This window comes from Neomonachus schauinslandi, chromosome 9, assembly GCF_002201575.2.
Source record: "Neomonachus schauinslandi chromosome 9, ASM220157v2, whole genome shotgun sequence".
Classification (NCBI taxonomy): domain Eukaryota; kingdom Metazoa; phylum Chordata; class Mammalia; order Carnivora; family Phocidae; genus Neomonachus; species Neomonachus schauinslandi.
The window spans coordinates 37,652,087-37,667,328 of NC_058411.1; positions in this window are offsets into that span (position 1 = coordinate 37,652,087).

The window sequence follows — 15,242 nt, forward strand, 5'->3', positions numbered from 1 at the left end:
TTTTCTTTTTTGTGGGGAGTGGGGGTAAGTGTCATTATGAAAGCACTCCTGATGAGATCTAAGATGACCCAACTCCTTCCTTCATCTGGAACTCCATACTCAGGGGACCCAAGGGACTAATGTAGCCCCTCCACTTTGGACAGGGTAGTGAACCTGAATCCTTGCCCCTCTTATTAACCTAGGAAATGTAATGGCACTTGAACAAAAACCCAACACCCCTTCCCTCTTATTCCCATGCCCTGCTCCACACCCCCAGCTCCAGGACCCGCCCTGGCTCTTCCTTTTATTCAAGGCAGCAATCCTCCCTCTAACCCACCAACCCAAACTACCCATGGTCACAAGGCCCTCGACCCCTCCAGCCCTCTACACTTCCACCAAAGATATCCACCCACTCTTCCAACATCTGAAACTGAAGTTAGAAGGAGAGGGAAAGTGTGCTCATGTTCCTCCTAACTCAAAGCAGAATAATGTCCTGCCTCTTCTTGATCTTTCTCCACTGAAAGGGTTACACTCATTCACCAATGGCTGGCCTGAGCTGCATGCTCTTGGCGGCTGCAAACCTCTTTTTTTCTGCAGTGGCTACAGAATCTTTCCCTGGGCCTCCTATGAGGAATGTGATCCTGGGCGCTTGGGTGGCTCAGTTGGTTAAGCGACTGCCTTCGGCTCAGGTCATGATCCTGGAGTCCCGGGATCGAGTCCCGCATCGGGCTCCCTGCTCGGCGGGGAGTCTGCTTCTCCCTCTGACCCTCCCCCCTCTCATGCTCTCTCTATCTCATTCTCTCTCAAATGAATAAATAAAATCTTTAAAAAAAAAAAAAAGAATCTGTTCTCCTTTAAAAAAAAAAAAGGAATGTGATCCTAATGTCTTGTACCAATGCTGGCAAAAATCCAAATGTGAGAGAGAATTATAAGATATGACATTATATAGGGAGCTGTTAGCTTTATTCTCATCATTGTAGCTTTAAAAAATAGAAATAAGATCTATCTTTCTATTAAGACACCCTAAAACATGGATTCCATTTTATTTCCAAATATCTGCCTGCTTTGTCAAGGCTCAGGTGGCCATTTATTAAACATTAACCTGGCTACATGTGCAAAGATTCATCCATCCACAGATGTTAACACCAGGCTGAATTTACCTTCGGTGTCCCCTGAAAGACCAAAGGAGAATTTTTGGCCATACCCTATAACCACAATAGTAACAGTAATAGTATTAATAGCCTTCACTACCTGCCATGCATTTTACACAAATAAATGTAATTATCACAAAAATGCTGTGGGAGGCACTAAACTCTTCCCCTATTTTATAGATAAAGAAACTGAGGCAGAGTAGGTAAATAATTCACCCAAGGTCACACAACCAGCTGAGTCAAAATTTGAATCCAGATCTCTGATTCAAGAGCCCATGGTCTTAAGCATTCCATTCCACTATCTCCCTGTACCCATTTAAATAAGGTATTTTGTTATGCAATATTAGATAGATAATGTACTTCTAAAGAAACTTTCTGAAAGAGCAGCCCTAAGAAGAAAAAATAGCAGGGTGTGGCTCAACCAAAGAAATCAGTAGATTATTTTGCGCAAATCTTTCATGGGATAAATCATTCCATGATGTTTATGGCCCTATGTCAAAAGAGGACAGTTTGACTGTTTCCTGGAGTCCTCTGGTTTTTAGTGGGTCCCAAGTGAGAAATCTGCTGGAGACTTTTCAGTGTTGCACAAAGCTGCCAATCACACTTACTGACTTTCTGTCCTACAAAGAGTGGGAAGAGTGACTTCATCCCCCAGTCAGCATAACAGATCTTGACACAGAATGAGCAAAAGCTTTTTGCACTCCAGAAAAGCAATTATTTTCCGAAGGAAAAAAAAACAAACAGTCAATTTCTTAGGCATAATGAACCCACCTATTAATCTTGTCCTGCTACTCTTGCTAATTCTGGAAACAGGAAAGTAGTCACGCCTTGTTGCTTTCAAATTTAAAAACCATGCACGTCATCAAAAACAAGAGACTTTTCAACTTTGTCCTTCAATTGGCAGAGCTTTTCTGCGAGCAATGACTTAGGAACCAACCGGTGGAGAAGAGAAGCTATTTAATTACCATTTTAAATCTAGGTTTTGATTTTTGTTGTAGGCTGTCTAAATATCATTGACTAAAGCACAGATCCTTTAGTAAGGATCTACTAAGAATTACTAAATTCAGCTCCTTGGATCACTTGTAACAATACTTAATATTAATGTGGGGAGTCTGAGCAGCTGTCTTTTTAATGTTTTTACAAGACTGTTATTGTTGACAAATGAATTGCCAGGTTGTGCATCAACCCCAGATAACTAGTTCTGCTTATACATTTCTTTCCAGTGATTAGTGCGAATCTGCCCTCTGTTATTCAAAGCATCCACAGATTTCCACTTAAAGAAAAGGTAAGTGCATAAATAGAAGTGCCTGATGGGTCAATATTTGTAGAAGATAAAATAGTTGTAGAGAAATCCTAAGGATGTTCTGAAGATTTGGGAAAATAGCAACATGAAAATGAAATACAAATGACTTGATAAGTATTTGATACTTTGTATCTGATAGTGCATTCCTGCACTGTCTTGCTTACCCTATATGTTCATTCTATTTTTATATTTTGGGAGCTGGAATATGGTGCAATTTCTGCTATAGGAGGGTGATTTAATTAGGCTTATATTTTTAAAAGTGCCACCATTGGCTGCCATCTAGAGAACTGATTGGAGAGAAGCAATATCAGAGTTTAGAATAGCTCAGAACAAGAGTCCAGAAGCTGTGACAGTAACATTCAATATGGCGGCATGCCAGAAGGATGAGAATTGGGGTGAAGGGAAATAGATGGTTTGAAAGAGTATTTAGGCGTGGTGTGGTCAGGTATTCATGATGGATTGGGTGTGGGGATGACGAAGAGGAAGGAGTTAAGGTTTCTGGTTTAATGGATGGTAGGTGTGCACACTGAGAAAGGACATACTAGTGGAGGAGAGAGTTTACAGAATAAGACAATAAACACATTTAGGAACCTGTTGAATGTGAGGTACCTGTAAGGCATCCAAGTAGACATGACACAAAGTGACGAGATATGCATTGTCATCCCAAAGGCCCAGGGAACAAGTATCTGTAAATCTACTATATACCAGACACTGGACTAGATCCTGGGGATACAGCAGTGAAAAAGTTAGCTCTCACCCTTATCTTGTGGAACGTGGAGTCTAGATAGAGAAAGGGGCATTAGACAAGTAACCACCCAAATGAATAAACGGAAGCCATGAAAAGGAAGTATTTCAAGATGAGCAAGGGCCAATTATATCAAATGATGCTAAGAGATGGAGAGGATATGGAGAGGGGCCTCTATTGGATTTGGTCTCATGGAGGTCACTGGAATCTTGACAGGAGCTGTTTCAGTAGAATGCCAAAGACAAAAGACAGATTCAAGTGAGTAAAAAAGAAAACCATAAAGTGAGGAAGTAGAGACAGTGACCATGAGACATTTGTTCAAAAAGTTTTGCTGAGAATGGCAGAAGCAAAATGGAGCCATGGCTAGAAAGAGACATAGGTCAAGGAAGAGTTATTTAAGAAGGATGATTTGAAAGCATGTCTCTATGTTTCTGGGACTATTCCAGCAGAAAGGGAAAGAGTTATATGCTGGAAAGAGGATGAACGAGCCAAGTCAGTAAGACCAGACAAATATTCTAGGTTATTCTTCAGAGAGGTAGTGATGAATGGAGCATTGGAGGCTTCTGAGGCACAAATAATGTTCTGTTTCCTCCTCTAGGTACTAGCTAAATAACTATGTTCATTTTGTGAAAATGTATCAACAGGTAAACTTGTTTGTGCTCTTTCCTTTGTATATACTGTATGTCAATAAAACGTGGGGTTTTTATTTAAGCAGAAGGATTGGAAAAGAAAAAAACAAAACTCATTTTTGCAAGTGATGTGATTATCTACATAGAAAATTCTGACGAATTTATAAACTATTATAAGTAAAAGGAAAATTTAGCAAACTGGTTGCATATAAGACAATATATGCAAGACAAGTGCACCAGAACAACAACAAAATAAGACATAATGTTTTAAAAGCCCCATTTACAAGAGAAACAAAAACTGTAAAAAAATACCTAGTAAGAAGTCAATAAAATATATGCTCCACCTGGATACAGAAAATTGTGCCATTTTACAAAAAGATATTAAGAAAAAACTAAATAGAGCAATGCATGTGTTAAATGAATAGGAAGATTTGATTTTTATAATGATGTCAATTCTCCCCAAATTGATCTAGAGACCCAACGAAAAGCCAATCAAACCGCCAACAGGACTTTGTGGAAATTTGCAAATTGATTCTAAAACGCACGAATAGTCAAGGGCCAAGAAGAGCCAATACACTTGTAAGAAGAGAAGGGAGCATTTGCTCCACCATGTATCAGGACTTATTATAAAGCTAGGTAACCAACTAACCTGTGAGGTAACTAGGTCAGTGTAATGTTGGCATAGAGAGGACCTGAACGGTGAGCCTAGAAACAGATCATCCCATATTTGGAACTTTGTCCTACGACGAAGGGGCCTATATAATTTATTGTCCAAACTGGGTCACTTATAAGGGGAACTATTTATTCATACAATTATGTCAGGCCAAACAAATGCAAACCATTATTAAACTGGACAGATGAGGATGCATCCTCAGTATATCCGTGACAAAGCTGGAAGAGAACAAGTAGAAACAGCCTTTGGTGGGAACAAAGACACTTCATCTGCAGACACAGGTGGGGAATGGGGTCTAGATAAAGATGAAGAGCGCTGTTAAGTTTGATGATAGGTATTTGGCCTGCCTTACTACTTTTATTTTCTCAATAAGTTGTGAGGCGAGGGCATCAGCTGAGGGTAAATGGGAAAGAAGCTTAGGGAGCTGGGGGCAAGAGAAGACAGTATGAGCGTTCTGGAGAGTAGAACAAAAATACTAACCCAGTGTAAGTAGAATTGCCAGGGAGCATCAAGGGTTAATTTTAGATTTATGTCATGAATTTATAGCTCAATGAGCACTATTATGTATTTTTCTCCTACAACATTTAGCTGCTTAAATAACTATACTGACAGATTGTGCAGTCTAAACTAGGTTTTAAAAAAAAAAAAGGGAAGGACTGAGAACAGGGCATTGTGAACAATGAAAATGTGGTAGGGCAATGGAATGGAGGTCTGCTGGGTTGACGGGACCAGAAAGGGTGAGCAGGAAGGATGGGATGGGTAGCGGAGAACAGAATCCATCAAATGAAGATGTTGGTGATGGTGCTATTTTTTGGCAATAAAAGGTCACGGGACCATGGGAATGGGGGATCTGGGAATAATATTTGGGTCACAAAGTCATGGATCATAAAATGTTAGAGCTGAGGTCCAGAGAGGTAAAGTGATGTGGCCAAAGTGATCAGGGAGTATGTGTACTGAGCTCTATTTGCCAAGAGCACTGAGGTAAAGGGGCACTAAGCATCCGTGGCGTACTGCCGAAAAGGGATCCTCACTTCTTGGCAGTTGCAATCCCTCTGTCACTCATTTTGTTAACTTGGAGGCCAAATAGGAGAGGCAAGAAAAGGCACACTTCTCCTTTTTGTTTTTAAATCATTATGGGAGCCATCTAAGGAAATCAATAATAAAATATTATTAATTAATAATAAAGTCACTAAGTTCTTGCCATGTATAAATACAATGGAAGCTGCTTTGGTGGTATTCCGGGTGGGATATAGCTGAACTCTTCCTTAGAAGCACAGTAAGTCTATTGGGATAAATGGGCTCACACAAAGAAACCAAATTAATAGCAGGAAATTGTGGGGAAGAGGTACCCAACTCTGCCCATAAAAGACTGTTAGTAGCTTAGAGTCCAGCACCAGCAGATGGTCTGGGGGTTTTAAGCCAACACGGTCATCGTCCTAAATAAACAGTATAAAATAAATGCGTGTTCCTCACAGACAGAGCTTCTAGACAAATCCTCACAGCTCCTACACTGCCACTCCAAGCCACTCCCAGTTGGCACCGTTACATCTCCCACTACAGGTTAGCTAAAATCTTTCTAATGTTCTCTAACTCATCCTAGCCCACATCACCAGACAGGGAAGAGCTTCAAGTTCATTTTGGATTCTGTGCTGATATGAAAGCAGTGAGGAAGGAAAGAAGGAAGGAAGGAAGGAAGGAAGGAAGGAAGGAAGGAAGGAAGGAAGGAGGGGCTGGCAATCAAGGGGGTCTGAAAAAGAATCAGTAATTCAAATTGCTCCACAACGCAGGTTTTGATGTGAATCTGGTTGAGCTTTCTTCTCTTTCTCCTTTTTCAAATCAGTCCTGAGGATTTGGCAAGCCAGTGTGAGCAATGTGAGTTTGTTTCAAGTGTGATCAAGTAGCCAATGAGAGTGATTTCCTGTCCAGGTCTACCTGAACATCAGACCTGTGGTGCCTTAGTCTTACTCCAGCATGGGGTGGGGAGGCACGGGGGCGGGTATTATGCACAATCAGAGCTCCTGGCGGAGTTTCCTTCCTCCGTGCACATGATAGCATGGCTCCATCTCACCTCTTATTAAAATGAGGTTTCTGGATCAACTCTGTTGTTCCCACAAATGGATGTTTACATAACTGAGCAAAAGAAAGAGCCAAGAAGTAGCAGAGTTCTTTGGCTTGTGGCTTTCTAGGAGAAGTGTTCAACTTTTTTTCTTTTCATCTTTATACTGAGAATGTTTTAAAGGTTTCATAATCACCTTCACTATCAATGTAATAAAAATCACTGACTTTCTTCCTTTATAAGAAAAAATAAACAAGGTAAATAGGAACTACATGTCACTCACTTTTTAAATTATTTGCTGCATACTACAATACTCTTATTTAAGCTGAGTTTCTTCAGACCCCGAGAGAACGGTGAGGGGAATTAAGAGGCATTCACACACCTGCAGAGCTGGATATATTTATGATGTGTGCCTAATGTACCTTGAATGTTCTGCTCTTATCACTCTTCCTGGTCAGAAACACCCAGGTATTAGGGCTCTGCTAATCAGCTTCCCACAGCCTAGTCACCTCCTAAATATTTCGACTACATTTCTACCCAACTACAAGCCTCAATTCCCCTCCTCAATGCTCCTGAGAGAGTAAGTGTTCCCACCCAAACTATGAAGACCAAGGAACCCATCTTTGTGGAAACCATGTGACCATCAGTGCTCAGAGCTTCCTAGGGAGAAGGACATAGGGCAAGCACTCAGCTCTGGACAGGAATGAGGAAGCCCAAGAACTTCGTGCCCAGGCCTTTCTGTCCCCCACCTGGTTCTAGGGGTCCAACACTCTTAAGCAGGGGCTGAGTAAGGAGAAAATGGCTCTAATTTTAAGCTCTAATTCCATGGAAAATCTTTAAACCCATAGGGTCCCAGGCTGCACCAAAGATCCAATGAATCAGGATTTTGGTGGGTAGTTCTCTGGAATATATATTTTGCAAAGCTCCATATATATAGGTAAGGTTGCAAAACTTTGTCCTACCTTCCGAGTACCAAGAAGTGGGCCCTCAGACTTCACGAAGGGTCAGTGTTTCTGCCTCCCTCCTTGATTCTAACCCTACAGGTGGGAGTGTGTGTGTGACAACCTTCCTCCTTGAGATGCAGGTGAGAATGCCAACAAGATGTTAAATGTCACATGCCATTCAGATGAAAGGATGAGGAATTCTGTGTTCCACTCACATGGAGCTCCACCAGCTTCTTAGTAGAGAAAAAGACCCAAGGGCCAGCTACTGAAGAAAATCTATTGTTTTTACTCTCCAGTAATGCAGACTTCTGATCTGCACAGTTTTGAGATGATGCATTAGGAGCATCAGAGCAGTCTGCGGAGTGGAAGACAGCTAGAAGGAGATCTAATGAGAACACCCCCTCACAAAGCTAGAAGAAAAGAAGGCTCATTTCAGCTCTGTTTGAAAAACTGATGGGTGAACTCTGAGAGTAAATGACCTGGTTCCTCCCGCTGTAGCAGAGGCACAAGATATTTCTGTTCCTAGGCAACAGACAGATGCCTTTATTTCCCATCATTGCTTGGGCTGGAATAATTCAATTCCGTTTCCCTTAGAGCTCAACCTCTGCTTCCTACCTATCTGCAGAACAGGGCCTGAAATGGTGTCCTGCCCCTTCCCCGATGCTATCTCACACGCAGACAATGATTTTCGGAAAGACTCGATCCTGTTCTTTTTGGGCACAAGGAAAGGAACATAATCTAGAACGCCATCTGCCATCCTGAAATAGCCCATAGTGGCACTATTTTTACCCAGCAATTATCAAACAAATGGAGTCATTTGAAAGAGTCACAGCTGTTCCTCAGTGTTATCTCAGTACAAATATGACACAGTGCATGCTGATTTTGTTTTCTGCTTTGTGTCTCATGTACACAGAGGCAGTGATAATTTCTCAACCTCCCATCAGAACACAAGTCAAAGTGTGTACTCTACAAGTGAGTCACTCTCGGGCAAATTAAAAATCTCTTGTTATCTTGATTACATGGTCAGGGTTTCGCTAAATGTGATTCTCATTTAGAAAGTGAATGTAAGGAACTCTGTATTTTAGAGTGAGTGCTAAGAAGCTTTTTAATCCCACAGGAAACAGCAAGTTTTATCCTGGTTAAATGCAACCTAAAAAAAATGTTTGGTATTCATGAGATATATAGATATAGATGTAGAGATAGGTAGGTAGATAGATAGATAGATAGATAGACATACATTTTGGTATTCATGATATATATGAGCATTTTTAACAAAGAAGCAAAATTCTGCAAAATGGATCCTATTTTTCTATTAACAACCTTCATCATAAAATCAGGAAGGTGTCTGATTGAAATAAATGTCTCTAGTAAATTGAACACACTCATTCACACATGCATGCATGCGTGTGTATGGGCACGTGCACAAACACACACACACAGGCAACCCTATCAAACACTTCTCATTCTTTTTGTCCACCTGCATCTCAACCCTGTTTCTATGTATATGGAATTTCCCAACCTAATGAGACAATGCTCACCTCCCACAATGACAGTGAAAATGTCAAAAACTTGCTTTCTCAACTTCCCTTGCAGTTGCAACAAAGGTACGTGATCTGGGCACAACCAATCAGATGAACCCACCCAAGGATAGAGAGATCACCCCTAGCATCTCTGGGAACAGAGATGCTACAAAGAATGCAGAGTTCCAGCAGGGCTGGGCATGAGCATGCCAGGTTCAGTACCAACAGCATCCAGGGTGCGAGCTGCAGTCTCCGTCACTCTGCAATAACAGGAGTGTCCACCAGACCTGCTAAGTCCACCAGACCAGGCTAACTCAGCCTCCATCCCTGGCTGCATAGCCACAGCCTGACTCTCCAGCCCTCCCAGAGACCCTGTGAGCCAGGCCACATCCTTCCAAACAACTTATTTGCTGCTTAAATCAACCAGCACTGGCTGATTGCTACAACCAAGAACCCTGAGTCAACAAGTACTTTTTTAATGTTTTAACCATGTGAAGATCAAAAATAAGCTTGGAGTTTCTGTTCTCCTTCAAAGTTTTCCAGCTCTTTCCCAATTCCTCAGTCTCTAGTCTTTCTTTGTGTACGTATAATCCACAGAAATTTCTCTAACCTCCCCACCACCACCACCAAAATTCCCTAACTTCATACTTTCAACCAGGAATGTATCCAGAAGTAGGACGATAAGTTGTAGAAGGAAAATGCAGGTTGACATGGCCATTTTCTTCTAAGACTAGCCCCTGGGGAATCAGGAAGGATCACGTATCCACATGCTAAAGCCACAGCACTGACATCGGTGATGCATAGGCAGATCTCATCCTTTTCAAGGAGTGCCCTTCAAATGGCAGGCAAGAATTCTACCACTGAACTACCAATGCAGGAGTGCCCTTCAAATGGAATTTGCTTCTGAATCTCACAGGGATTGTGTTACGATGCCAACTCTGCCTCAGCAGGTCTGAGAGTCTCCAGCTGTTCCAAGCTCCCAGGTGTTGTCCGTGCTTGCTAGTCCACAGCTGCACTATGCCTGACAAGGTGCTCAAGTGCTTGGGCACAACTCTTAAGCCACCAAAATGAAACTGTCCCAGGCAAAAAAAAACAACAACAAAAAACAACAAAAAACCCACTCCGTGTGTTCTGTCTCCATTTCTGGAGCTCATCTCCTCTACTTCTTTTAATTTTATATTTAGAATAACTAGACTCTCAAGTGGCAATACATTTCATCATTTGGCACACGATTCACACCAAATGGAAAATTTCTATGTGCAAAGTGTCAGAACATGTAAAACAAATTAGATCTTGCTTCTCTGGTTCTGAAAAACCTTAAATTCTATAAAGTTAGCCTATTTAATACAAAGGCCACTTTTTAGATCCTACAGATTAAACAGTATTAGGGACCTCCACTATCTTATGATTCCCAAGATTTTTCACTTAGAAGGCCTTTAATCTTTTTTCAAACATAAATTAAAAGTATAAAGGCTTATCTCTGAAGCACAGTAACCCCTGAACACAAAGGCATGGGGGCACAAAGAAGAAACATTCTTTGTACCTCACCCTGACCCCAAAATTGGCCAGTATATTTTTCCAAGCATTAATCAATGTAGTTTCTGAAGGCAGAACATATTCCGCTTTACTTGTAACATGGATAACTGCTCATTAAACATGGCCCAAGTCCCATAACACATACGAAAAGCAAGAGGGGGCCACAAGCTCTTTTTTCAATACCTCTAAAAACAATATAGTCAGTCTACAATTTCCTAGAAAGCCACAGGGTAGGTAAGAACATCACCTTACCTTTAACCATCCTAACATGAAATTCTATCTTTACTATATTCTGATGGATAGCTGGGATTAATGGTCAAAAACAGGAAATAATTCATAAATTAAAGATATTTTAACACTTCTCATGTGTCATGTAGAGATTCTCTGCCCCATTGGCCCTCTTTATATCATCCCTATTCAGGCGAGGAAAGATTTTTAGAATAAAAAATATAGGGGCGCCCGGGTGGCTCAGTCGTTAAGTGTCTGCCTTCGGCTCAGGTCATGATCCCAGGGTCCTGGGATCGAGCCCCGCATCGGGCTCCCTGCTCCGCAGGAAGCCTGCTTCTCCCTCTCCCACTCCCCCTGCTTGTATTCCCTCTCTCACTGTCTCTCTCTCTCTCTCTGTCAAAATAAATAAATAAAATCTTTAATTAAAAAAAATAAAAAATTTTTAAAAATCAAATTAATAATCATAAACTATTCCCTGAGTTATAGACATAAAGTATGCCTGGATTATTTACAATTTTCCCCATGAACACAATATGTCTTCATACCTGTAGCTGTCTTAATTTAAAAATTCTCAATACAGCCAATTTGAAGCTCAGTCTGGGTTTGAAACCTGTGTAAGAGATCTCCCTGCACCAGTTCACCTGAAATTAACTGGATCTCACTAGCTCCTCAGGCCTTCCTGTGCCTTCCTGGCCCCTTTCTATCTCTTCCCAAGGGAAAAAAATTTCTTCCTCACTATTGTCTATGGTAACAGAGAAGAGGGCTGAGTAGTAAGGAGTTACTTGCTGAGACCAAGGGCACATCTCACTCTGAACTCTGTTCCTGATCTCGAGGTTTGGGAAGATATTCACTTTGGTTTAAGTGCCCCTTATCCCACTTCATAGTTCCTCTTGTTCTCTTCTTTTCAGGGAGAGGAGTTAGTTCTTGTCTGTTTGGAAGTGTAACTCAGTCTCTAAAAACTGAGTTTTGTTTTGCACAATTTGCTTACATTACAGAATATTTCATGATTCATTTCCGTCAAGCAATTCACTTTGCAGAATCTGTTTTGAGTCAACTAAAGAAGAGAATCATACTAAAACATTATATTCATAGATAAAGAGTGATATTAGCAAATTAATTAGCCTTATTGTTTGGTTTCTTGTGAAAGGCAATTATTTGTTAAGGAGAGCTCAGTGAGAATGAGCTGTCTAAAATATTGACTGTAGATAGATGCTGGGAAAAGAGAGCATGTGAATTGTGAAAAACTGTGAAATTTGGCTATGTGATCTCAGATGTGCTCTAATGTTTGCTATCCTCCTTTCATCAGAACTCTGCGAGCTGCTTGTCTCCCCCCCCATTGTACTTTTTGTCCAGATGTTGGCCATGGATAGTCATGGATAGTGATATTTTTAGAATGTCTACCAGGAAACAAATCTCTTTTGTGAATAACATTTACTCATAGCATAACTTTGATATATATGTGCATGTGCATATATATATATATATATATATTTAGAGTTTATTGGGATTCTTATTTTATTTTTATTTTATTTTAAAGATTTTATTTATTTATTTGACAGGGAGAGAGATAGCAAGAGCAGGAACACAAGCAGGGGGAGTGGGAGAGGGAAAAGCAGGCTTCCCGCTGAGCAGGGAGCCCAACGTGGTGCTCAATCTCAGGACCCTGGGACCATGACCTGAGCCGAAGGCACATGCTTAACAGACTGAGTCACCCAGGCACTCCTATGATTATGCATTTGTTAATTCACTATGCATCAATGAATGCTATAAAACAATGCACCAAATGTTTATAATTGGATTTAAAATCAGGATATGGAGCCATATACATAGTGTGATTACAACTATTAATAACAACTACTATGTATTGAATATTTTTCATATTTTATTTCTAATCCATGCCACAATATTATAAGGGAGGTAAAATCATCCATACATTTTATAGGTCAAAAAATGAAGCTTAAGGAAGCCAAGTAACTTGCCCAAGAAAAACAGAAGCATAATACTCCTTTAATACAAAAAAAAAGGTAGGAAACAAAGAAAAATGAACAAGGAACAGAAAAGACAAATAGAAAATAAACAGCAAGATAGATTTAAGTCCAACATTAATAATAATTACCTTAAACAGAAATGGTCTAAACTCACCAACTAAAAAGTCCATTCAAAAAGAAACAAATACTGATGTTAGCAAGATAGCAGCTCAGGAGGTCCTCAGCCCTCATCTCCCCACAGAAACACAGATTTTTTCAACAATCCATAGACAAAAGTACCTCTGTGAGAGCTTTGGGATCTAGGTCAGAGGCTGAAACACCATGGTAGAGTCCAAGAACTAGGAAAGCCACTTTGAAAAGGAAGGCCTGCCAATTTCAGACATGGATGCAGACCCAGGAGCAGCCCCATCTCCCTGTGGACTCAGTTCCAGCCCAGCCCATCCAAGATCCTACCACCAATCCCGCCTGCCCACAATCCTAGTAAACAGGCCTGCCCACCGTGGACCCAACTGTGGACTCAGAAGTAGCCCTATGACCCTACTCTTACCCCATTCAACCACGGTCCCAGAGGCAGTCCTGGACACCAGGACCCCCAGCAGGAGCCGTATTAACCTGTGCCCTTCTAGCGGGCCCACCAACAACAGGCCCAACCGTGGACCTGAAAGCAGTCTCCTCAGCCAGCTTTAGCCCCACTAGAGTTAGTGGCTCTAGAGTTAGTTCCATCTGCCTGGGACCCCAGCAGGAGATCTTTACTGGCTGAAACCAGTCTGTAAAGATTAGAAGAAGTAATTGCTCCTTCAAATGCAGACATCAATGCAAAGCTACAAGGATCATGAAGAATCAGGCAGATACGGCATCATCAAAGGAAACTAATAAAGCTCCAGTAACTGACCCTAAAGAAATGGAGATCTATCAATTGCTTGATAAAGAATTCAAAATTATCACCTTAAAGCAGTTCAATGAACTACAAGTGAACACAGACAACTAAGCGAAATCAGGAAAATACATGATTAAATGAAAAGTTCGACAAAGTAAAATAAACCATAAGATTTAAAAAGACAAACTGAAGGACACCCCAGGTTCATGTATTTGAAGAATTAATATTATTAAAATGACCATATTTCCCAAAGTGATCTATAGATTCAATGCAATCCCTACCAAAATCCTAATGACTTTTTTTTTTACACAAACAGAAAAAAAATTCATTTAGAACCACAAAAGACCTGAAATAGACAAAACAATTTTGAACATGAAAAACAAAACTGGTAATATCACACTCCCTGATGTCAAACTATTATAAAGCTATAGTAATCAAAACATCAGGGTACTCACACATATAGACCAGGGACGCCTGGGTGGTACAGTCGGGTGAGCATCCAGCTCGTGATTTCAGCTCAGGTTGTAATCTCAGGGTCCTAAAATTGAACCCCCGCATCGGGCTCCATGCTCAGTGCGGAGTCTGCTTGAGATTCTCTCTCTCTCTCTCTCTCCCCCTCTGCCCCTCCTGCTTGTATTCTCATGTTCTCTCTGTCTCTGTCTCTCTCTCAAATAAACACAAACACACACACACACACACACACGCACACAAACACACACCATATAGAACAATATAACAGAGAACCCAGAAATAAACTTATGCATATACTGTCAACTGATCTTCAACCAGGGTGGCAAGAACACACAATGGGAAAAAAGATAGTCTCTTCAATAAATGGTGCTGGGAAAACTGGATGTCCCCATGGAAAACAATGAGATTGGACCATATAAAAATCAACTCAAAATTATTTAAGACTTAAACATAAAACCTGAAACAAAACTCTTAAGAGAAACTATAGGGGAAGAACTTTCTAAACATTAGACTGGGCAATGAGTTCTTGACTCATTGTCAATCCTACTTGGCTCAAGTAGGATTACACCAAACTACAACACTTCTGCACAGCAAAGAAAATAATTAACAAAATAGAAAGGCAACCTAAGGAAAAGGAAAAAATATTCATAAACTCTGTATCTGATAAAGGGTTAATACCTAAAACTAAAGAACTCACAAATTCAAAAGCAAAACCAAACAAACTCTGATTAAAAATAAGCAAAGGGGGGCGCCTGGGTGGCTCAATCGGTTAAGTGGCTGCCTTCAGCTCAGGTCACGATCCTGGGGTCCTGGGATCAAGCCCCACGTCTGGCTCCCTGCTCAGTGGAGAGCCTGCTTCTCCCTCTCCCTGCCACTCTGCCTACTTGTGCTCTCTCTCTATCTCTCTGTCAAATAAATAAATAAAATCTTTAAAAAAAAAATAGGCAAAAGACCTAAATATACATTTCTCTGAAGAAAACAAAAATGGCCAAAAGTATATGAAAAGGTGTTCAAAACCACTAATCATCAGGGAAAAACAAGCCACCTCACACATGCTAGGATAGCTATTATTAAGAGAGAGAGAGAGAGGGAAAGAAGAAAGAAAGAAAGAAAGAAAGAAAGAAAGAAAGAAAGAAAGAAAG